Source organism: Octopus bimaculoides, chromosome 13, assembly GCF_046866305.1.
Source record: "Octopus bimaculoides isolate indiv1 chromosome 13, ASM4686630v1, whole genome shotgun sequence".
In the NCBI taxonomy this organism is placed as follows: Eukaryota; Metazoa; Mollusca; class Cephalopoda; order Octopoda; family Octopodidae; genus Octopus; species Octopus bimaculoides.
This window is the reverse complement of record NC_142940.1, coordinates 56,764,120-56,792,076: the sequence shown is the minus strand read 5'-3', so window position 1 is coordinate 56,792,076 and position 27,957 is coordinate 56,764,120. Positions and strand designations below refer to the sequence as shown.

General features: G+C 34.9%; 1 protein-coding gene across 2 annotated transcripts in view; it reads right to left on the bottom strand.

Annotated features, from left to right (window-relative positions):
• LOC106875962 (prostaglandin E2 receptor EP3 subtype) overlaps positions 1 to 18,860 on the bottom strand; it is a 67,572-nt gene extending 48,712 nt beyond the window's left edge. Inside the window, exon 1 of one of the 2 annotated variants that reach the window (XM_014924305.3) lies at positions 18,689 to 18,860. The gene's annotated coding sequence lies outside the window, so the exon portion shown is untranslated. Of the gene's footprint in view, positions 1 to 368; positions 1,195 to 18,688 lie in introns of those variants that run through there. The other variant, XM_089361859.1, reaches the window with a different exon arrangement.
• Between the last annotated feature and the right edge of the window lie 9,097 nt (positions 18,861 to 27,957).

The window sequence follows — 27,957 nt, the reverse complement described above, 5'->3', positions numbered from 1 at the left end:
CAACTTCCGCCGTACTCCACCTCGACTACTGTCACTGCCAACAACACCGCCACCAACAATCCTACTTCACCAATAACAACAATAATAACAAACCTATCTACGATAGGTACAAGTCCTGAAATTTGGCAGACCGTGGCTAGTCGATTACATCGAGCTCAATGCTCACCTGGTACTTATTTTATCGACCACGAAAGAACGGAAGGCAGAGTGGACCTTTGCTGAATTTGAACTCATGGCGCGAAGAATCGAATAAATATTGCAAAAACTTCTTTGTTTTTATTTTTCAACACTCCGTCAATTTCTACCAACTCACTAACAACAAAAAACAATAACAATAATTATTAAATAGATAAAGAGATTAATAATACCTGATTGAAAAGATGTAGTACACCTCAAAGTTGGTAGTTTACATGTTATAGAAACTCCGCGGTCCATTTCTTAATTCACTTTATATATCACTGTGCGTGTATGTTTGTATATTTATGTGTGTGTGTGTGTGCGGACATAAAGATATATATATATATATGTATGTGTGTGTGTGTGTGTGTGTGTGTGTGTGTGTGTGTGTGTGTGTGTGTGTGTGTGTGTGTTTATGTATCCCAATGGGTAAACGTTTTCATATAAATATGTGTCAATGCATAGATGTATATTTTTGTTAGACTATGTACATATGTGTGTAGTGTGTATGTGTTAAAGTATATAAGTGTATATATATGAATATATGTGTGTATGTGTGTGCGTGTGTGTTTGTATGTGCGTGTGTGTACGCGTATATGCTTGTATCTACACCGGTTGTATGCGATCCTATAGATTACATCACATTTCTACATGACGCTTGTCAGTTAAACTACAAATCTCTCCGCTGTCATCTCTCCTCCTCTAAACACAGTCTGTACTGACAGTTGATCTACTCAAGTCTCGGCTTATATAGAACTTCAACAAACACAAACAAACTGTTGCACAGCGTCACACACACACACACACACACTGTTCGCGCTACCCCTCTCTATCTCACATTATTAATCACGTCCTTCCTCCCTCTTTCTCTCTTTCTCCCCCTTTCCCTCTCTATTTCTTTCCTTGCTTTTTTGTTCCCGGAGATTGTGTAATGTATTTTTGTACGGGAAGGTGACGGCGGTGGCGAACAGTTTCTTTTTTTCTTTTTTTTTTTTCATTGTTATTTCACTCGTGGTGGCTGTAGTGGCTGTGGTGGTGGTGGTGGTGGCCTTTTAAAGTGGCGATAGTAGTGTTACTTAAAGACTTTCAATACATACATAAAAACATACATACAACTGTATGCACTCCTGCAGCTACATACACATATACACACATATGCATATATATGCATATATATATATATATATATATATATATATATATATATATATATATATATATATATATATATATATATATATATCTGAGAGATTTAGAAATATTATATTTCTAATTTTGCTGATCAGTGAATAAACTTCACTATGATTATATAAGTTTGCGAGGGCTAAACAGGCTTCTTTAACCAGCCGGCAAGCTACTTCAGGCTGATGACGAGCAAAGACTCAGAAACATGTCCCTGAATGCTGGCTAGGCTGGGTGGAGGAGCTTGTCTTCCCCTCGCAAACTTAAGGACACAGTAATTGTGTCAAGGCCGACAGGAAGCGGTCCAGCTTCCTAGGGCTAAACGGCAGTAGTGTGTTCCCTTATTGGGATTGTCACATTAAGTTGACAATACACTACAACTTTATATATATATATATATATATATATTACATACAAAAATAAGAGGAATGACCAGCAAAAGTGGACTCCTATATGCTAGAAATAGATGCCGAATCATCTAACCACGAAAAAAAATATATGTTCTCAGTAAAAATTCAGCGACACAACAGACTGTAAGAGGGCAAGACAAATGAAAAATACTAAATAAAAAAAAAACCGATTAACCTACGTACCATGGTTTCACCTGTTAAAATTTACATAAGTAAATATCTGCAGGATCGTCAGCGTAGTCCGTCGATTCGCAATGCAATTTCCAGAACTAGACACAAGACGTCCACCCGAAAGGGAGCACGTGTAGAGTTCTACAAATTACACTCAGTGTATCATTTCAAATGTCTTCAATCTGGCGCGCTAAGTCCGGAAATAATTCTGCAGTTAATAAATTTTTGCAGCTAATTTACTGGTTAGAGAACATTATTATATAAAATTTATTAATGAGGGTAGAAATTGATATTAATCAATTAAAACCAGTGGTCTAGCATATCAAAAAAAAAAAATCCGAAGATTAAAATTATATTACATACAAAAATAAGAGGAATGACCAGCAAAAGTGGATTCCTATATGTTAGAAATAGATGCCGAATCATCTAACCACGAAAAAAATATATGTTCTCAGTAATTGTATGTATGTATTTACGTATGTATGTATGTATGTATGTATGTATTATGTATGTATGTATGTATGTATGTATGTACGTATGTATTATGTATGTATAGTGCAGTAAAAATATATGTAGGATGTTACAGTTGCAGTTCCATTATCCAAGGAAAGTGCTGTATATATATATATATATATATATATATATATATATATATATATATATATATATATATATATATATATATATAATTTGAGTGGAGGCAATACGAGCGGAAGACTAGAGGAACATGACCTATTATCCAGCAGAATAGTCAATATATATGCGCACTTTCTTCGACATTGATAAAGCAACATAAAGCTCAACTTAATAGAAGTATTAATAACATACAAGCATATAGACATAAACATATTTTATAAGCCCGTAAATACCGTAAATCCTCGAGTATAGTCCGCCCTTGAGTATAATACGCAGGGGATTTTTAGGGGTCTGTACCTCTGAAAAACCTAAACCTTGTGTATAATACGCACCCCTGCTCTTACTTGAGTCAATGAGATCTATGTAACGTCCTTGGTTTGTAAACGTATATACGGTAACGTCCTTTATTGTTATTGTATATATAACATAATACAAACGTGTAACTTTTTTGTGCACTTTGCAGAAAATAAAGAAATAACAGTAATAACGTCAGTGAAAAATAAATATTAAGTAAATTGCCTTTACATATTTATCACTTAGAAAATTTTGCTTAGAAAATATTTTTCATTTTTAACCTCGTATATAGTACGCACTAGAAATTTTGACCTTTAAATTTTGGGATAAAAGTACGGATTATACTCGAAGATTTACGGTATCTAAAAATATTTTAAAACATTTATAAATACATAGGCATTTTTAGAAATATATAAATAATACAAACACATAAATATACACATAATTAGATATAAAAACGTCGATATTTTATAAGATATAGTGAATTATAAATTCACACGGTATATCATAGAGCAATAAAAATTTACAGGTTAGAACACAAGCATATAAAATATTTGAAAACACGTAGATATTTAAAACTATTTGAAAACATTTATAAATACATAGGCATTTTAAAATAGAAGACGTCGATATGATATAGGACATAGTTAATTATAAGTTCATAGGATATGACATAAGGACTAAAGATTTCAAGTTACAGCACAATGCGAGTGGAAAGTGGAAAGTTAGACATTTTAAAGCATTAAACGGACATACTCAAATTATAGACAATGTTCAATAGATCCAAAATCTCATCGACGGACCGTTTCGGAGACGTGTCAGTTAATATGGCATGAATTTCATATTTTAAAGAAACCAGAGACTCCCCTCATCAAGATGTTCCACAACACGAAAGACACCATGGAGACAATACAGAAAAGGACGACTCACATAATTACGTTCTAGCCAAATCGATTGTAGCCTGTCTACGAGTATTGTTAATTAATAACAATCTCTATAAAATAGTATAATTTATATATATATATATATATATGTGTGTGTGCATATACATACATGAATATATACGCGCGCGCACGTGTGTGTATAAATTCTTGACGTGTGTGGTGCTATTCTAAGACAAACATTTTCCAAGAGAGGTCTAGAGTCCTCAAGTATATTCAGCTCCTCCCTGCTGACGTCACTATCTCCTTGGAAATTAAAGAGAAAAAGGATTATTATGGACAGCTGCTCTGAAACCTCCTGCTTCTATATCCAGATTAAAAATTCACATTTATACCAATAATAATCGGTGTACTTACTTTTGTAAGTAAATGCCTAAACTGTCAGTCTGGATAAGCTTGGATTATCAGAAAAACAAATTTACTGATTCGCACATTACAGATACAGTCCCTAAGCGGAACAGTAAAACTTGACAAGACTTTTCTCAGGTTTCAAATGGGACATACTTTTCATTATCTACATTCCAAAGATAGAACTTTGTATCATTGTTAGAAACCAGATCTTTCTTCAGGTAAAGAATTGAAACGACTAAAAACAGAAGAAAATACACGCACGCGTTTACTCTCTCTCTCTCTCTCTCTCTCTCTCTCACACACACACACACACACGCGCGCACGCACGCACGCACACACACGCAGACATACATGTAACCGAAAATGCAACTACATTAAAGAACACATTCATTCAAAAGGTTTTCTCGCTCTCCCACTTAACATGGAGTTTGTGTTAGAACACAGAATACTGCATAATTTAGCTTGAGAGGATATTTCACAAGGACTCGTGGTGCTTAAAAGCACTCGTCATTATATCGTTAATAGACGAGGATCACTTGCTTCGGCTAACGGAGCTGCCAGATTACGTGATTTCACCCTGCTATGCGTTCCTCAGAGACAGATGTACAGACATATACATATACACGCACATACAGAGACACACATATTCACATGTATAAATTTGTGTGTGTGTGTGTGTGTGTATCTGTGTAACATAGCGTACCAGTGTTTAAGTGTTGATCACGAAGTCTCTGCATGTGTGCTTATCGAGACGTAGAATTCCCTCTATTTTTCTGAAGGAGATATATGATGTTATTAGACTATAGGTTTTGTAAGATTAAGAATTGTGACCGAAGGGAATAAGGTGGGGTGTTTGTGTAAGATTTTGAAGAGGGAATGTTTAAGCCTGGAGAGTTTAGCGTTAAGTTCTGAATTAGTTAGTGGTAGATAAGAATTCTAATTGTTGTAGAACTTGGTTTCAGAGATGGCTGGCTGTTGCCCCAAAGTTGGTTTCTATATCAAGTTGAATCATATTGCTAAGTCGTTATGATTAATTCTGAATCACGGTTAAGTAGATGTGGCAGTGTGGGTGGAAGGGGTTCGATTCGAACTACGATTAGTGGTTGAATAGCAACGGTTAGCCATGTATTTGTGATGCAATAGGTTTGCTTTGGCTATTGTACTTATTAGTGTGATCGTGGTAGGAGGACTTGGTTTAGTAATGGATTTTTGAATTTAAAGGAATTTGTGTATGGGACGATTTTAAACGTAAGCAATACAAAACCATACAATTACGGCATCATTTAGTTAAATGAAGTGCTGAAAAGTTCTGTGTGTATGTTTGTGTGTGTGTGTTTGTGTAAAAGATTATAACGGCCGTATTTTTCAACTGATTTTCTCCAAACTGGGAACATGCATTACTTATGTTCCAGGGATGGTTTTAGACTCTTAAAATGTTCACATAACGAGTAACGGGCCCCCTGGGGGCAGAAAATACCCGTTCCTCGGTTACATTGCGAAGTAATTTCCTTAAAAATTTATTTACTTTTGCAACGGGTTTGTGTTTTTCTGTTGTTAACGGCTTTGTTCTGGTTCCTTCGATACTAGCTCTTTGGTTCACTGACAAATTTCGCTTCAACCCGTACAATTCTTTATTTTCTGCAAAAAAATTCTTATTTACTGTCGTTTGGAATACAGTTGGTTGCTACTTCTAGCATGTCGTCTGACCACGTATTCATTAAAATAGTATAAGTGCGTGCACTTTAGAGTTATAGTTTCATTTCAACATAATATTAGAACTTCGTTAAAGTTTTTTTTTCTTTTTTAAATCAAAACTTTGTATATATATATAAAGTTTAATCTTTTATTCTTAATAATTTTTTCTTTCCTAATTTTTTCATTCATAATTTTTCCATTCATAATTTTTTCATTCATATTTTTTATTATTACGTTTGTAGAAATAAATAATCTTGTATTTTTCTATTATTCAATTGATCTTTAATTATAATTAAATAAATGTTTTTAGCTTTAAATAGTATAGCTTTAACTATTACACCGGTTAAATATGTACTAATTTTATCTTCATTATTATTTTAAACTTAAACTTCGTTCAACTTGTATTTAAAACAATGATAATTTAAAACAATGATAATTTATGTAAGATGTTTTTTGTATATAATATACATGTTATTATAATGGATGAAGGGATGATTATTGAATGGCTATTATTTTGATATTATGATATTTTTTAAATAATTTTTCTATCTTTATATAATAAGTATTTCATATTAATTCATTTGGTACTTATTGTTGGTTGAGATATATATCTAATTATTGTTCTACTTACGATCTGACGAGTAGCTATATTTTTGAATAGAATTTATTTTCGATAATTTCAATTGATTTTAATCGATTTAAATTTCTTTTCTATTTGAAAATTGGTTATGAAACACGTGTAATCTTTTTATTATATTTATCTTATGATATTTACTTTACTTTATATTATACTCATTTATTGTGCTTTTAATTATTAATTTTTCTATATGTGATAGTGGATTTTCATCGATGAGTTCTTGAAAATTGGTTATTTTCCCTAAAACTATATATTTTATATATATATATATATATATATATATATATATATATATACATATATATATATATATATATATATATATGAAAAAATGGATAAACAAACGACGTAACGTGTACTGAATGTAAAAACGAACGGGAGACAATCAGAAAGTTCATAATTCTTTATCAGTTATCGACCAATTGTACTGTTCAGTTTCGCACCTTTAACGGTTATCTTTCTTTTCCTAACTTGAATTTTTTTTTCCTTTTGATCTGCCACACAGATCACAAGCACTTTTGTCTGTCTCCTCTCCTATCTTTTCTCCTGTCAAAGCTTGTTCCTCCAGCGTTCGCCACCTCACCTCGTTATGGTCTAGCAGCCCTTACTGTTTGTTTTCACTGTCCTGTTTTTTGTTACTAAATTTGACCCTCCGCAAATCCCAAATTTTATTTTGCTTTGCGGGAGCAACTGTTTCTCGAAGACACATCTTGTCGTAATTGCTCGAAAAGTGGAGTAGATAAAACAGCCGACAACTAATGAAGGGTCGTTCTTTATGTTACTTATCTTGTTTTCCATTTGTTTCTTTCGTTGTTCTCAAAAAAAGTTCGTATTCCATGTTGTTTTCGTTTTATGACGTCCTGTGCCCATATATGCATATATATACATATATATTTATGTACATATATGTATGTATATATGCATATATATATGATGTATATATGTATGTATGTATGTATGTATGTATGTATGTATGTATTAATGTAAGTATGTATAGTTGCCTATTTCTTATGCACAGTACCTACATCTTAGAATCGTCATGGCGTGTGGCTTGGCTTTTTAAACCAGACAATGTTTTGAAAAAACACCCACATAGATTGCATATCCGATTTGGACCACCAAAAGCTGCAGTTAAGTTCTGATCTTTGTGGATCTGAAAATGTCTGTTGAGGCCTCCGTTAGATTTGCAGACCTTCTGGCATACATTATTGCACTGAAAGGTGTGCACAGACATATAGGCAGAATAGTTGGTGCAGGTTCGTTTTCCGTGGGTTCGTAAATGAACCCAGCAAAAGAAAGGCATAGTCTGTATGTATGTACATGCATATATATATATATATATATATATATATATATATATATATATATATATATATATATATATATATATATATATATATATGTATATGTATGTATATGTATATATACATATATACATACATATATATATATATATATATATATATATATATATATGTATATATATATATATATATATATATATATATATATATATATATATATATATATATATATATATATATATGCATGCACACACACAAACGCATATACATATGTATCCACATAGACTTATGGATATAGACCTATGCATATTAAAATAAAAGATCGAATACACACACGCGCGCGCACACACACACACACACACACACACACACACACACAACACATACACAGTCACACATACACGTATGTATGTGTGTGCGGGCGCGTGTTTGTAATTGAGTGTGTATTTACGTGGGCGTGGCGCGGCAGAATCAATTCTTAGACTTTGCTTTTGTTCTATTGAACTGTTGTTATACGATCCGCTGCTTCACTCTCCCTTTGTGGATATGTGTGTATATGTGTGTGTGAGCACGTAGGTGTCTATACATACATTCATGTATAGACATATCTGTCACGATCCTATCTATCTATCTATTTATCTATCTATCTATCTATCTATCTATCTATCTATCTATCTATCTATCTATCTGTCTGTCTGCTTGCCTACCTACCTACCTACCTACTTACCTATCTGCCTGTCTGTCTGTCTGTCTGTCTGTCTATCTATTTATCTATTTGTCTACCTATCTACCTACCTACCTACCTGCCTTCCTATCTGTCTGTCTGCCTGTCTGCCTGTCTATCTATATACCTACCTACTTATCTATCTGTTTGTCTGTCTGTCTATCTATCTATCTACCTACCTACCTGTCTGTCTGTCTGTCTATCTATCTATCTATCTATCTATCTATCTATCTATCCGTCTCTACCTACCTGCTTAACAACCTGCCTGTCTGTCTGCATGCCTGTCTATCTATCGACCTATCTATCTGTCTGTCTATCTAAATATCGGCCAACGTTTACATCTCTCTCTTCCTCACACAATCTCTCTTTCTCTGTCTGTCTCTTCGTTCGTGTTAAACACCGAAGAATACAAAATATTTATTTAATTATTAATCTGTGTAAATGAAGATATGTCAATTTCTTGTTCTGTGTTCCCTGTCTCTCTGTTGACACACCACCAGGTATCGATCCTAGTTGATACCTATTTATCACAATTATCGATTATTAAGAACCAAACACCAAATATAATCCCATGGTATTTGAATACAGGTATTGATTGGCATTAGCCTCAATTATATACTCCGCCCATTAAAGCGTTTCTAACAAATCACTGTTTCAAGACCCAGTATCGATTTGTAATGAAAGAGGTAAAATTGATTAACCTCTACACCAGTATATAACGGGTATTTTATTGAGCTCAATAGATGAAAGGCAGTATAAGACATTGGCGGGATTTGAACGCAGAACATAAAGGGTGGTATTTAAATACTGCCGCACATTTTACTTAGTGCTCCTCCTTAACAATTCCATTAGTTCATCTCTGCTGCTAAGATTGGAAACTAGTAGTGACGTCATCAGCCTTCAGTGTTGAATGTCTCTTTCATAGTTACTAATAGAAGCGAGGCGTGTTTGAATTCTTTGTTGAGGTTCAGATAACATCAACGCATCTATTTATTTAATATGTGGCCATATCCGTAAGTACTTAGACCCACGGTGATATTAGGTCCAAGAGGATCATTTCGGCAGCTTGGGATGAGGGTCAAATCTATCTGTTTTGCAGTCTTTTTTTTTTGTTTTTGTTTTTTACAACTCTTTAAAAGTCGCTTACCTTTTCCTCGTTGATACCAAGATAGAATAAAGAAAGAAGCCTACTACTTATTAGAATGCAAACAAAACTGTTTCAGGCATAAGCACATTTCTTTAATGGAACGATAAACTACTAGTGTCAGTCAGGTGTAGCTTATGAAGATAATAGTGATGATGATGATGATGATGATGACGACGACGATGACGATGATGACGATGGCGACGACAACGACGGTGATGATGATGGCAGTGGTAGAGATGATGATGATGATGATGATGATGATGATGATGATGATGATGATGATGATGATGGCAGGCCGACACGAATTATTCTAGTACCAATGCAGTGTAAATAATGACGATGTTAGTGTAGTTTATATCGACAATAGATTGACACAAAAGTATTCGAGAGCCGATTCAGCGAAGGATATGAGCATACTCCGTACTTTAATTTATAATTCGATTATCACGCTTTAGTAAATATCTAGTATTCGAAGCGTAAAAGAATTGTTGAACAGCGTAGGCTCGAAACGTAAAAGAATTGTTGAAGAGCGTAGGCTCGAAACGTAAAAGAATTGTTGAAGTGCGTGCGTGCGTGCGTGCGTGCGTGCGTGCGTGCGTGCGTGCGTGCGTGCGTGCGTGCGTGCGTGCGTGCGTGCGTGCGTGCGTGCGTGCGTGCGTGTATGGGTAGCATTCTACGATGTCGAATTATGTAAACCTAGAATGTATTTTATTCTCTGTAATATACAACATTATCATCGCTGCAATTTCATTGAGTTTAAGTCTTACAATGTTTTGAATTTTGAAATTACGGAAGTCGAATATTTGTTTGCTATAATGAACATGTAGATGCATTTTTCCCATTCACGATATCTTTCCCTGTTTACCCTTACACAATCTGAGCGATGGCGTATGAGACTACTCTGGTGTTCACATGAATAAACGTTACTATACACACACACACACACACACACACACACACACACACATGCATGTATTATACGTGTGTGTATGTATGTGCAAGTATATATACATACATATATATACATTTATATATATATATATGTATATATAAACGTATATATATATATATATATATATGTATGTATATATATATATATATATATATATATATATATATATATATATGTATATATATGTATATATATATACATATATATACATATATACACACACACCCACACCCACACCCACACACACACACACACACACACACACATATATATATATATATATATATATATATATATATATATATATATATATATATATATATATATATATGAGCATACATTTATGCATGCGTAGACACAAGCATACATATAAGAGAAAAAAACGAATGATTAGGAAGCAAATATATCAATGACGCTACAATTCAGTCCTTCTTCTGGTATCTATTTATCTATTAACATACTTATTTATTTATTTAATTGTTTATTTACTCTAAAATAGTCTTATTTCCACAATGACCATTTTAGTGTCCGCTTATCAGGGATGTAAACATAGAGACATAATTACAGATAGTCATGTGCATATAGGCCCGCATGTATGTATGTATGTATGTATGTATGTATGTATGTATGTATGTATGCATGCATGTATGTATGTATGTGCGGGAGTGTGTGTTTGTCTTGTTAATTCGAATAAAGGATGTTAAATACAAATAATAACAACAGTAAATGAACTGGGTTTTCAAAAGTTGTTTACTCCGAGTTTCGCGGTACCGCTTTTCAAAACAACAAGGACAACGACACTTCACTAGGAACAGTGAAATATTGTTTTCAGAATTGGCTACGCGATATGTAAAGTACAAAACTGTGTTCAAAAACCTACAATTACTGTTGGCATATATAATTATATATAATTACGTATATCTGTGTATGAGAGTATCTATCTATCTATCTGTCTATCTATCTATCTATCTATCTATCTATCTATCTATCTGTGTGTGTGTGTGTGTAAACACACACACACACACACACACACACACACACACATATATATATATATATATATATATATATATATATATATATATATATATATATATATATATATATATATATATATATATATATATATGCGCGCGCATGTATATACAAATATGTGTGGATATAAATATACATACATATAAGTGTTTTTATCTATTATAGTATTAGTCAATCATTATTTGTCGGTTTTTTTTTTTTTGCCATACAGTTGAATATTTCTATTTAGCACGTATGTAATATCAATAGACTTGAACCATATGTAGATATTTCAAGCAAAGTTTATATACATAGAGTGAACGATGTCACCATATGTTCAAAACCAACGACTGTGACGAAGGCAAAACGATGTAAACTTTGGGACACGTCAGTAATAAAACAAACAAATATATCGACAAACACTAATTGATGCTAAAAGGTAACCAACGGCGGATCAAACAACAACTATGCAGTGCAACCGTACGGCTGAACTTTTTGAAGTTATCTCTACAGATTTTTGATAGAATTTATAGCCAACACTGAAAGGTATGACGTTTCGTATCCAAATACGTCTATATGAGCAATACAATCGAAGATAGCAAAATAGATAAAACAGGTAAAATAGGTAGAAAAAATAGATATTTTTCTATTTTTGATCGTATTGTTTACATTGACATATTCGTTTACGAAACGTCGTTACTTTCAGTGCTAGCTCTAATTTCTATAGAAAATTTGTAGAGATAACTTTTAAAAGTGATTGAATAGCATTGCTAACACAGGTAGGATGCAGTATTGATTTATAAAAGTCTTTAATATGCTTGGTAGTATAATATGCTTGGTAGTATATGGTTGCAAAATAAAATATGGCGTCCCTTCCAGCAATTAATACATATGTCTGAAGGGTTAACATAATGATATAAACAGAGAATGTTAAGAGAGCCACCTGAGGCTTCTAAAATCTTATGAGAGTTTATCTGACCATTAATTTACAATTAAGAGTCAGATAGGAGCAGAAGTAGTGGGGAAGCATGACAGCCATGTGTTGAGAGGAATTTTTTCTTTTTGCGGTTTGGATAATTCACCTCTGGAAACATGGATGCTTCGTTCAACATCCTCAAAACAACCCTTATTCGGGGATCTTTTGAGTGGGATGGGCTACTCGAATTTAAGAAAATTCTAACTGGGCTTCACCTGCAAGGTCATGCGCTGTTTATCTTGATATGAGGTCAGGAAAATGTGGGTTGTATGTGTGTATTAAGGGTCTGTCTTTCTAGTCATGGCACTCAACAACATGTAAGGTTAGAGTCAAATCAAGCGGCGTATTAGGGGTCATAACGAAACCCTACAGATTAAAAATATGGAAATAGAACCTTATTTGTTGTTGATTTTGTTTTGGGTCATCCTGAGGTCAACCCTGAGCTATCAAACTTATGAATAAAGGTATTCCAGCCACGACTGATTCGTCATTTTAGTGGCATACCTAAGACTACTTCCACAGGTAGGATGTGATTTGACAGGGACGGAGGGAGGAGAGAAAAAGAAAGAGAGAGAGAGGGAGAGGTGTGACTTATTTTTAGCAGGTTGGGTGACTATGTAAAAATTCACCCGTTGGCTTTTGAAGAGCCATGTACATTTACCATAATGAGAGGAAGTGCAAGAGAAAATAGGACACAGAATTTATATTTAAAATGGGTGGCTGAAATGAGGTGGATGGTTTGCGGCGGTATGTGATCCACTGATCAAGAATATCTTAGAACCATGTCCTTATCTTTCGTTCTCAGCAGACATCTGAATCTATTCCTTCAAGACTGAGATTTTCATAGGAGAAATTCATTTTCATATTCACTGTGTATATACAAATGTCTGTTGATAAAGATATCAGCCAAAAACAGTGGCTTGTATGCTGGTCAATCTGTTGTCGTTATTGTTGTTGTTGATTAAGCTGTAGGCCTTCCCTGATTAAAGACATTCCCGCTGCGATCATCCCGTCTTCTTTCAGATACGTATGCCAATACAATATCTAACGTGTTCTCAGTGAGGTAGGATTTGGTTATTTTTGACAGCAGGTCAAGCAACCATATATAGACTTCCGCGTAGGCTTCTTCGATGAGCCTTTGCTTATGTAGGGAGGGAAGAATGTCTTTAATTTGTACAGTCTTTACTCCCACCACCTCTCTCAAGCAAACTCCCCTTTCCCACCATTCTATTTCTCTCGTCCCACATTCGTCCTTCTAGTACACACACACACACACACACACACACACACACACACACACACACACACACACATACATACATACATATATATATATATATATATATATATATATATATATATATATATATATATATATATATATATATATATATATATATATATATATATATATATATATATATATACATATATATATGCATATACTACTTATATTGGCGCTGGCGTGGCTTTGTGGTAAGGAGTTTCCTTCCTATCCGCATGGTTCTGGGTTCAGTCCGACTGCGTGGCACGTTGGGCAAGTACCTTCTACTATAGCCTCGGGTCGACCAAAACCTTGTGAGTGGATTTGGTAGACGGAAACTGAAAGAATATATATACATATATATATGTGTGTGTGTGTGTGTGTTTGTCTCCCCCACAACCACCATCACTTGACAACTGATGCTGGTGTGTTTAGGCACCTGTAACCTAGTGGTTCGGTAAAAGAGATCGATTGAATAAGTACTAGGCTTACAAAGAATATGTCCTGGGGTCGATTTCATCGACTAAAACCCTTCGAGACGGTGATTCAGCATGGCCGCAGTTAAATGCGTGAAACAAGTAAAAGAATAAAAGAAAAGAATATGTACAAGTACATATCTACAGATTTATGGCTGTATCCGCATCTATCTATCAATCTATCTATCTATCAATCTATCTATCTCTCCTAGACTGACAGATAGATAGATAGATAGATAGATAGATAGATAGATAGATAGAGATATGCAGAGAGAGAGGGAGAGAGAAACAGAAGGAGGTTAGAGAAAGAAAGAGGAGGAAAAGAGATTACAGAGAAGGTAGATAGAAGGGAACAGCTGTTTATCAGCTGTCAGCACAGTGTAATTGCCTAAAGCATTCGTGGGTGCACTAGAAGTGACTTTCACACTGAACGCTGCCACATGAAACAACCTCTACTCAACACTCCGTGCGTATTTTCATTTACAACGTGTTGTGATTGTTATATATGCATACGTATGTATGTATGTATGTATGTACGTATGTATATAAGTATGTATATGTGAGTGCGCGTGTGGGGGTCTATATCTATATATCTGTGTACGCACGTATGCATGTATATATATATATATATATGCACGTATATATGAATATATGAGTGTGTTGATACATGCACAAGCGCGTTATGTGCATGTGTGTGAAATGTCTAGAGAATTAGAGGTGGGGTAGGGAGAAGTAAATGCAGCAGATTGAAGTAGCTAAAGGTTAGGCAAACCGTTGATTGTGCTCCAGCAGCGCCGCCGTCATCGACATCACATTTACCTTCGCAATCCCCCATCACAATCTTTCAGCACCACCACCACTACCATTACTACCACTTGTACGAGAACCACAACCAACACAAAAGAGGAGAAAATAACCGTGATGTTCTGACTGGGTCCACACTGCCCGACCTCTCCTCTGTCCACTATCAGAAATTATAGACAGAAAACAAAATGGCGAGGGAGATGCGCTGGGACAGCCAGTCTAACTCAGGGGCTCACACTTGCTGCAGATAACCATCTCCGTGCCAATAGCGATGAGCAGGGATATGGTCTGGGTGCAGAGAACGCCGGAGGTCTCCGCTGCCATTTTAGATATTTCTCTGCTGCGAAGAAGAGGAGATATATGAGGATTTAGGCAGGGCCGTTCACATCGCTACGTTAGCGACAGCGGTAGTCAGTGACGAGAGTATCACTTGTCTATACAATCACACTCTTTTCTTCACGTGATTAATCAGTGTGCATCAGATTATATACTATTGCTTTTCAATAAACAAGGGGAGGTAAGCCGGTGTATGTTCCAGCGGACACGATGATCCTTCATTTGGATCAGTGGTCCTCAACGGGGGCCGTGTAAGATTTTGCTGTTAAAATTTATGTGCAATAAATTGTCTATGCTTCTACAATACGTAAGATAGTTTACTCTTCTACTCTTTTACTCTTTTACTCTTTTCAGTCATTTGACTGCAGCCATGCTGGAGCATCGCTTTAAGTCGAACAAATCGACTCCAGGACTTATTCTTTGTAAGCCTAATACTTATTCTATCGTTATCTTTTGCCGAACCACTAAGTTACTTGCTATGATTATAAAGTCAATCAGCTGTCATGTAGTGGGATCGATCCTGGCTCCCCGTGATTGGGGAGCGACCAATATTTAACTATTCACCACCACAAATATGACCAACTGTTATTCTCACTAATAAAAGTGGAGGCACGTGGCTCAGTGGTTAGAGTGTTAGACTCATGATCATAAGGTTGTAGTCTCGATGCGTTGTGTTATTGAGCAAAATTAGTAATACTGGTGACTCAGAACAAGTGACCCGATTGGAGGTTTCGTGGGTGGGCGGGCCACGTTTTGTATTCAGTGACCGAAAGGATAAACATTACGACGGAATCAAGCACCGAAGTTAAGTAGTGTGGATCTCGATCGCTCAGTGAATTCCGACTGGCTGGGATTTGTTGTCCGACCACTTCCAGGGATAATGAACACCACTACCGTAACCAACAAAAACGCTACCACTACACTCTTCATCGCAGTACTATACTTACCACTACCATCACTACCACGACTACAGCCAACATCCACCACTACCATCGTCACCACCACGACTACCAGCCGCGTACTCACAAATGTTACGAAAGATAGTATATGATATATCTAATTACGCTATTAATTAATTAAGTAATTAATTAATGATCTAATTAAGAGACTCATATGTTTATCAAGTATTACCCTGCAAATATTTGTTTTTTCCCCGTACCCATTCCTTAGCTCTATCTCTCTCTCTCTCTCTCTCTCTCTCTCTCTCTTTCACTATCTCCTCTTTTCCTCTTCATACACACACACACACACACACACACATACACACACACACATACACACATGCTTATATATATGTGTAGATGTACCCATATATGTACATCTATATATATATATATATATATATATATATTTATATATATATATATACATTCTTTTACTTTTATTCTTTTACTTGTTTCAGTCATTTGACTGCGGCCTTGCTGGAGCACCATCCTTAATCGAGCCTAGTACTTATTCTATCGGTATTTTCCGCCGAACCGCTAGGCTGGGTTGTCAAGCGATGTTGGGGGAAACAAACACAGATACATAAATATATACGCACACATACATACATACATACATACATACATACATACATACATACATACATACATACATACATACATACATATACACTAGGCTTCTTTCAGTTTCCGTCTTCCAAATCCACTCACAAGGGCTTGGTTGGCCCAAGGCTACAGTGGAAGACACTCGCTCAAGGTGACATGCAGTGGGACTGAACTCGGAACCATGAGGTTGTTAAGCAAGCTACTTACCACATAGCCACTCCTGCGCCCATACACACACACACACACACACACACACACACACATATATATGTGCATATATATATATACACACATATATATATATATGTATATATATAAAGAATACCTTGCAGTTTTTTTTATTCCACCTCGTATGTCAGTCTGTCTGTCTGTATGTATGTATGTATGTATGTATGTATGCATGCATGCATATGTACATACATACTCTCTTTCTCTCGCCACACACTCACACACACACACATACACACACACACGCACATGAATATTCATTTCGCAATTTTAATGGAAATATTTCTTTATACACAGCAATAAAATAGAGAAGTCAGTAAAAGTGGAATGTATCCGCGTTTACGACAATAATATAATGATATATATCAATACAGCTAAAAATGAAGAGACTTTTGAAAACAATATCTAGGATGATATCGATATAGGTATTATATATATATATATATATATATATATATATATATATATATATATATATATATATATATATATATATGTGAGTATATGCATATATACGTACATGTATATACATTCCTACATCTACATGTATATATAGATGCATACCTGGGCACAGGACGTTGCAAAAAAAACGTGCACAAAATGATAAACAGAGCACAGAAAACACACAGGCCACATAGAGAACATTTCCTTCATCTGCTGCCACCATTCGAAAACTAAGCGTTTTAGAATAATATATATATATGCATATATACATATATATATATACATATATATATATATACATATATATATATATATATATATATATATATATATATATATATATATATATATATATATATATATATATATATATATATATATACACACACATATATATATATATATATATATATATATATATATATATATATATATATATATATATATATATATATATATATATATATATATATATATATATATATGTATATATATGCAAGAGTTAAGGAATGGAGTAGGTAAGGTCCAAGTAACATATGTTTCATAGAGAGCGGAACCTACGAAGTAATAAATATCCAAGTTTACATTGTCACAATGAGGTACATGCTAACCTCGTGTGTTAACATGTACCTCCTCGCGACGATGCAAACTCTCATTTTATCAAGATATCATTGGCCTGAAGAGAAGCCTGCGGTATACACCTCGCTTGGATATTTACCACTTCTGAGGTTCCGCTCTCTATGAAACATATGTAGCCTCGGATCTTACCTACTCCATTCCTTAACTCTTATATTCTTGTATGTGTATGTGCATGTTTATACATACGTGTGTGTGTGTGTGTGTGTGTGCGTGCGTGTGTGAATGTATAGAATGTATAGAATGTATAGTTATTCATAACCGTGTCTGAGTGAACCAAATTACTACACGGAATTTCTTGGAGAAAACTGCAAAAGTCACTCAAGACTGATTACTTACCATAAATCAGTTGACGATCATAAAGTTGTGATGGAAAGGCGTAAACGAAATACTCACTGGGAAATGGTTAAAAACATTACAAAAAGGAAAAAAGAATGTACATTTTAGAGAAGCAATGAATATATTAGGTAACAGATCCTTGGTAAAATATGCCAATAAAACATCTGCATTGGGTAACAGGGATTTCGAATCAGCATCAAGAAATTTTCATCATTATTTACAAAGACCGGATATAAATATCTATAGCACGAGTAAAATATGATAAATGAGAAGAAATATATGTACCGAACTCGTATATAATACGTATCATAGATAAATAAATATATATTTAGTCTTCGTAATGAAACAAGCTGTTTCGATCCTCATTCAACGATATCGGTAGACGTTGCTTCGTTAGCAGGATCTATTTCTGTTGCAAAACTAAATAAGTGGATATTATGTGCATGGATGTGTGTGTGTGTGTGTGTATGTGTGTGTGTGTGTGTGTGTGTGTGTGTATGTATATATATATACATACACACACATATATGTATGTATGCATGTATGAATGTATGTATGTATATATGTATGTAAGTATGTATGTATGTATGTATGTATGTACGTATGTATGTATGTATGCATAAATATATACGAGCACAAGCCCACACACTCACGTACCAATATACATGTATAGAAACGTGTATTTACATATATTTACATATATTTACATATATTTACATATATTTACATTCGGATATATATACGTATGTTTTATATATATACATATATATATATATATATATATATATATATATATATATATTCATATATATATACATATAAATATATATATATATGTATACATATTCACACATACATATATATATATATATATATATATATATATATATATATATATACATATATGTTTGTGTACGTACGTACATATACATAAACATACATATATATATATATATATATATATATGGTCCACAAGAAAAATATACTACTCCTTCCTATGTATGGGATTTGTGATTCCTATTTTCGCGTTTCGTTTATTTCTTTTCAGTAGAGTCTGCCAGTGATTTTTGTAAAGTAGGAGTTCTTTGTCAGTTTACTTAATTATGTCAGCGTCTTAAGTTTTCTTGTCAGCAACTCAGAATGCTAGAGACATATCGTGTTGCAAATAACCCGCAAAACTGTTGCAGTGTGTGTGTGTCTGTGTGTGTCAAAACAGCAGACTACGTATTGTGAAACACCTTACATTTGTGCATGCGTGAGTGTATATATATATATATGTGTTTTTGTGAATGTGTATGTATATGTGCATGTGAGTGTATGAAAACATTAGGTCATGTATAGTAAAACACTTTATATTTGTGTGTGAGTGTGTGTGTATGTATGTATGTATGTATGTATAGATGTGGGTGTGTGTGTGTGTGAGTGTGTCAGTAAAACCTAAGTCTGTATTTCTGAATGTTTGTATGCATGTATGTATTCTTAGAACTTACTTAAAACGCAAGAATGTGGTATATAGCAACAAAACAAAAAAATAATATAAATACAATAAGATGGTAAAAAGTATGAACATGGCCGGTTTTTCATAAATATATGTTAACTCGTGTACCGCACATAACTCCCAAGTATAATAGATTGTGATTGTCACATCAGATTCTGTTTACATTTCAGTACACAGATTACTTACATATATACATGCTTATATATATACGCGCACACACGCATATACAAACACAAACACATGTTGCACGCATACATATATACATATATATATATATATATATATATATATATATATATATATATATATATATATATATATATATATATATATACAACTTAGTGTGCGATCCTGTAAATTGTAAATATATATATATATTGATTAAGCTGAGAAACAGTGAGAGGATTAGGAATCGCCTGGCTAAGTTTAGTCACTTTTCCTAATTCCTGAAAGACTTTTATAATCGAAGTGTGATTTGAAGTGAATTGTTTTGCTAATTTCTGTGCAATTTGCTTTGGATTTTTCTCAACCACAGTTTTTTAAGCACTCAGAATTTACAGAATTTCGTCTCTTGATCGAGATGAATCTGTAAGAGAAAACTCTCCCAAGCGAAACTGACCAAAATATCGTTGAGATGTCCGAACACTTAAAACATCATTTTCATGGAAAGAACCCCTTTTGAATTCCTAATGCATGCAGTTCTTGGTATGAGTCTGCATTAAACTTGTTATACGAATTAAATCACTATGGTTTATATTTAATCACTATGGTATATGAATTTAATCACTATGGTATAAAGTAATCCGTAAAGAATAACATTAGAATGTAGAATACTTATTTTAACGTAAGTAAAGTGTGTTCGTGTGTGGGGGAAGGGGTGTTTGTGTGTGTATTGTTCGTGTGTGTATGTGTTCGTGTGTGGTATGTATGTATGTATGTGTGTGTGTGTGTATGTGTGTGTGTGTGTGTGTGTGTGTGTGTGTGTGTGTGTGTGTACATATTCAGGATGTACCAATAAACTGTTCACACATTTTAACAGCTGATAACTCACTCAATATTAATTTCTTTTTAGATTTAACCCATTAGAAATAATGAAGGGAACCAGACGATACTTTGAACAAAGGTGATTTGCCCGGGGACCTATAATACGGCTAATATAATACGGCCTTAGTATAATGTACACACACACACACACAGAGGAGAGCATACACTTGTATACACCACCAGCACCCCCACCACCACCACCACCACCACCACCATCACAACCATATTTATTTATTTATTTATTTATTTATTTATGGGTTTCAGCCAAGTGGCTGCGGTCATGCTGGTGCACCACCGTGATTTTCCGTCTTTATGCTGTGCTCTCTTCACGTTCCTTGCATGGCTCTTCTCCCCCACCTGATATGGTCCAATCAAGAGTTTTGATGGCACATCTGGTGTATAAGAGAATTTGACATCGCTGCCCTAAACTGCGTCTCATTACGAGGACGTGTTTCGGGTTTCGGGTTTCGGTTCACAGTCACAACTGTCACTCACGCCAACAGATCTTTTAGGATAAGCGGTTGGGCTGACGGGAATGTTTGTTTATCAGCCAAGATGGATATAGGTCGGGTGGGATGTAGGGTGAATAAAAGCAAACCTAAATGATTATACACGCTCACTCGTATCAAACCCATACTGACACACCCAGCTGATACTCGGAAGATAAAAGGCGCGCTTTAATGTACGTGTATATATATATATATGTTGTTTTTTTGTTATTGTTTTTTGTGTTTTTTTAAAACTTATATACATACATATATATATATGCATATATATGTATGTATATACATATATATATACGTGTATATGTACGTATATATATATGTACATATATATATATATATATATATATGTACATATATATATATATATATATATATATATATATATATATATATATATATATATATATATATATATATATATATACATATATATATATATATATATATATATATATATATATACGTACATTAATATATATATATATATATATATATATATATCTATATCTACGTAGGTATATATACACACACACACACACACACACACACACACACACATACATCCAATGCAATCTATCTTAAATTCTGTGGCTATACATTTGGATAAAATGAATTCTCTGCAAGCCATTCTTGCTGTCTATCCTTTCAAGATTTCTACGTTCTGAGTTCAAAATCCACAGAAGTTAATTTTATCTTCTACGTTTTCGCAGTCTATACATATAGATCCACGCAGGTCCTGGAAATCACTTCTCTCTCTCTCTCTCTCTCTCTCTCTCTCTCTCTCTCTCTCTCTCTCTCTTTCTCTTTCTCTCTCTCTCTCTCTCTCTCGCCCCTGCTTTCTTTTTGATGGCCGGCCCTGTTGCCCTCTTTTTATAATCTAGTACATCTTTGGCTTAATGACATCCTTTTCATCCCATATATATAGAGAGAATTAATGGCATGGGTAGATTCCATTCTTCTCATACATTAAAATATAGAAGGATGTGAAGTCTTTATTGTATGAGGGAAGTAACACGAATCGGTATCAAGCCATTTTATCCTAATACTGACCCATTAGCCTATGCGGTGCATAGCACACATACACTCACACTCACAAGTGTTGAATACGATGGATGCGTGAAAGCTGGACAGAAATGTGACGGCGGGTACTGTTCCTTGGATGTGTAATGTCAATGTTGAATGAATGAGTTGAGAGAAAAACTAAATATAAGCGGAATTAAATGTAGTCTGCAAGAAAGAAGACTGCGCTGCTACGGACATATTAATCTATGGAGGATGACAGTCAGAGAAATAAGTGACAAATGATTTAAATGGGAGTCCTGCGCAAATGGAAGATTGAAAAAAAAAAAGATGATGGTTGATCTCAGAATGTTCAAACAAGCAAAAGAGAAAGACAAAAAAGACTGCTATAAGTTGCGAGCCGAATAGATGCAACAAATGCTAACAGAGAAAACCAGATGTTAACTACTGGTGGTGGTGGTGGTGGTTATGGCGGCGGCGACGGTGATGGTGATGCGTAAATACTTTCTTACATACATACAAACAAAGCCACATTCAAGAGCAAGAGATAGCCACAAAACACATGCCAAAGAAGAATATCGGAGTGAAACTCTCAAGCTCCCAAATGCGATCGAAAATGTCAATTCTGTTGCACATCTTGGAAGAAGAAAAGAACACATGTAACCAGTTGCTACTCTAAAAAGTTGCTGAGGTACTATTCACTAATGTGGCATGACATTGTTACTTAAAACAATATACAATGCTGCCGCCGTAAACATTGCCTTGGTATATAGAAAAATATTTCTATATATCAAAGCCAGAAATAATGGTGGGACATTCCCATCGAAATTTCTATTAAGTACAAACACACAGGCATAAATGTAGTTTTTTTTTTTTTTTCAGCCATGTCAGCGGTCCAGGTTTTTGTGGAATGTTTCATTCGAAATCAGTGAGAAAGAGAACGTTTATGGACAACTACTCCGAAAGTCTTGTAACCATTATACGCACTGAGCTTCTTCAGGAAAACAAAGAGGCCTTTGAACACGTATTACAACACAGAAAAACGTACATTGTAGCCCATCTTCTCAGTGCATGTCTTATCGTTATTTTTTCTTTCTTTTTCCAGCAGGTATTTGACTGATAAACCGGACTGCATCTCGGTCAGATATCAACAATCGATTGGCTTTGAGCCATCTGACAAGCGATCAAACAAAACGGATTTTCGGCATTTTCATCCTGAGCAAATAATTTAATAATTCTATCTTTGAAGATGTCAATTATTTGTAGATTTTTCCACTCCACCAATTGTTGGCATAAGCTATAAAATTCTTCTCCCTCAAGTACAGGCGTTTAACTTCAGGCTGTTTGGTAACAGCTTCTTTTGATAGATTCATAGATAAACACCACCTGTTCCTATCAGGTCAATTGGTGGAGGTTGTCATTTATCCCATAGACAAGACAAGCCGCTGGTCGTTCATGTGTGAAGCAACCAAGAAATTCTCGCCCACGTTATTAGTCCGTATTGAAACGATATTGATTTTATTTGGTATTGTTAATAAATCAACAACATTTGTTAGTGCCTATGTAAATTTTCTGATCTTTAAATGCAAACGGCAGGCTCACAAGTGTACAGTACACGATGTGCATAGAATCTCTGGTTTTGAAAGAAAATGTGAAGTTGAAAATTTCACTGAACGAACTGACTGAAAGGCTATCGAAGATGACCAAAGAAAGGACGATTACTTTGGATTGTAATAATAAGTTGCTGAGTTGTCATATTGAGTTTAGTGTCTGTAAGCTCGCAATGATTTAAAGCAAGTGCATACATACATACATACATACATACATACATAGTGGCTGCTTTCTCGCATACAAGCAAAGCCATTGCTAAAAAGGATCACTGAAATGAGTCATTGATAATGCAATGTGAGGCCTATACATGACTCTTAAACTCCGCAAAACATTTACACATTTCATTTCTGCTGGCTGGCAGAAGGAACCGGTGCCATAGTATGAAGTCTTTTGACTTGTCCTATTCTTCAGCCGAACGGCACACCTTTCTACAGGTTGCACATGTTCTGTTGTCAACACACACACACACACACATACATACACACATACACACACACATACATACATACATACAGTTGTATAACTATGTATAGATAAACACAGAACACACATATGCATAATACACACGCATAAAAGACACTTTTTCTTCAAATAGGTACAGGTGCGGATGTGTGGTAGTAACGCTGCTTCCCATCCACATTGTTCTGGGTTCAGTCCCACTGCGTGGCACCTTGGGGAAGTGTATTCCAGTGTAGCCTCGGATCGACCATAACCTTGTGATTGGATTTGGTAGACGGAAACTGAAATAAACCTGTCGTATATTTATACGTGTATGTGTGTGTGTGCGCGCGCGAATGCATTTGTGTGTGTGTGTTTGTGTGTGTGTTTGTCCCCCACCACCGCTTGACAACCAGTGTTGGTGTGTTTACGTCCCCGTAACCTATCGGTTCGTCAAAATTGACCGGTAGAATAAGTACCAAACTTTTAAAAAACAACAAAAAAAAAGACACAAAAGAAATATTGGGATCGATTCATCCGACAAAAAAAGAAAAGTTCTTCAAAGCGGTGCCCCAGCATGGCCGCAATCTAATACCTGAAACAAGTGAAAAGAGAAAACAAAGATAAATAATAACAACAACAACAACAACAACAACAAAATCTAACGTTGTCATGGACAATGTCAGGCTGACCTTGTCTTATTTATTACGTCAAAAGTCCAAGTGTTTATGGATTACACAAACACTTAAGTTTCAATACAATTAATATTTCCGTCAATGGAATGACCGGAGCGTTCATTGGTCGAAACTGACAGGAATTTATTTATTTTACGATGTAACACACAAAGAAAATTATCTTAGAGTAAGGTTAGAAATAATGTCTGGCGTGGAAGAAGAAATAATTGTATATATATGTGTGTGTATTGTCTTGCAAATTGTAGACATCAGTCTGTGAGAAACAAATTAACGGTGTGTATATACGTGTGGGTGTGGGTGTATACGTGAAGAAGTGTGTGCATGCATGTGTGAAAGAAAGAAGCCGGTACGCGAAGACGTGTGCGTGTGTGTGTGTATGTGTGTGTGCGTGTGTGTGTGTATGTGTGTGTGCGCCTCTGTGTGTATGTGTGTGTGTGCGTGTGTGTGTGTGTGTGTGTGTGTGTGTGTGTGTGTGTGTGTGTGCGTGCGTAATTTGGCTTGATATATTCCAAAACACAACTTTTGTTTGTTAATGACATTTCCATATGAACGTTTGTTTGCTTCTTTGGTTTGCACATTTTTTGTTCTGGTTGTTTTTTTGTTGTTGTTTTTTTTTACGCAGAACATGTAAGAAATTCTTTATTGTCCATGTTTCACACACACACAGACACACACACACACGCACACACACACACGCACACACATGCGCACGCGCGCGCACACACACACACAAACATGCAGTATTATACACACATACACACACACATATATATATATACACAAACACACGCATATATATATATGTGTGTGTGTGTGTGTGTGTGTGTGTGTGTGTGTATGTATGTATGAATGCATGCATGCATATGTGTGTGTGTGTGTATATATATATATATATATATATGTGCGTATGTACATGTATGCATATATATGTTTATGTATATATGCGCATATTCACATATACATGTGTGTGTGTGTGTGTGTGTGTGTGTGTGTGCGTGCGTGCGTGATGCTTTATTTCCTACACACACACGCGCGCACACACACGAACTCCTCCGAATCGTTAGTGATATAAAGAAAAGCTGGGTTTTTTCTGTTAAGAAGAAAAAGAAAGAAGCAGAAAAAAAAACAAAAGAAAAGAAAAAGAAAAAAAGAAAAAGAAAAGGAAAAGAGAACAGAAAGGAAAAACAAATCTTTACGTCAACACCTTTTTGTTATCAATTCAATATCATATTTTATTTATTTCTCCCTCTCTCTCTGTATTTCTATATTTAAATTATTTAGAGACATTTACATGGTGACTATTTGGATAAAATTCAGACATTATATTTTGCATTGAAATTTATATACACGTTCCTCTTTGTTTTTCTTTACTTATTAACTTTATTCCCAGATGTCGAGCCTGTTGCGCTTTTTATCCTTTTTTGTTCTTAGATTCCTGCGGCTTTTATATTTTATTTTAAAATAATGTTTAAGTGTTTTATTGCTTATGGTTTAATACATAGTTAAGTGGGTTTCGTTCGTTTTGAGGATAAGACTGGGACGTCAGGGTGTGTTGAAATGTTTTTTTGTGTAAAACGGTTACTATTATATCTGAAAATAAGACGGTGAGCTGGCAGACTAGTTAGCACGCTGGATGAAATGGTTAGCGATATTTTGCTCGCCGCTACGTTCTGAGTTCAAATTCCACCGAAGTCGACTTTGCCTTTCGGGGTCGATAAATTAAGTACCAGTTGAACACTGGGGCGATGTAATCGACTCATCCCCGCCTCTACCAAGCTGCTCTTGTAGCAAAAATTCGAAATAATTATATATGAATATATGTGCATATATAATTATTTCAAATTTTTGCCACAAGGGCAGATGTGTGGTCTAGTGGTCAGAGGCATTGCACTCACGGTCGTGAGATCGCAGTTTCGATTCTCAGACAGGCTACGCATTGTGTTCTTGAGCAAAACACTTCATTTCACGTTGCTCCAGCTGTAAATGGGCAATCCTGCGACGGATTAGTTTTCCGGGGTGGGGTGAATGTTGGCCTGCTCGCCTAGCTAGTGGGGTGGTATTATTCGAAAGCGAAACCGATGCGAAGTGCATATTTATACACACACACACACACACATACACACACACACATACACACATATATATATATATATATATATATATGTGTGTGTGTATGTGTGTGTGTGAGATAGACTCCATACATACATACACACATACATACATATATGCATACATATATGCATACATACATACATACATGTATGTATGTATGTATGTGTGTGTGTGTGTGTGTGTGTGTGTGTGTATGTTGATTACTGAAATGCATTTAGTTACATTCCTTAATGTTTTCACTTTAAACCAAGAAGGTATCTAATTTTTGCCTTTCAACCTTTTGATGTCAGTAAAATACATACTAATCAAAAATGAGGCACCTCCTTCATAAATAACGGGCATGCT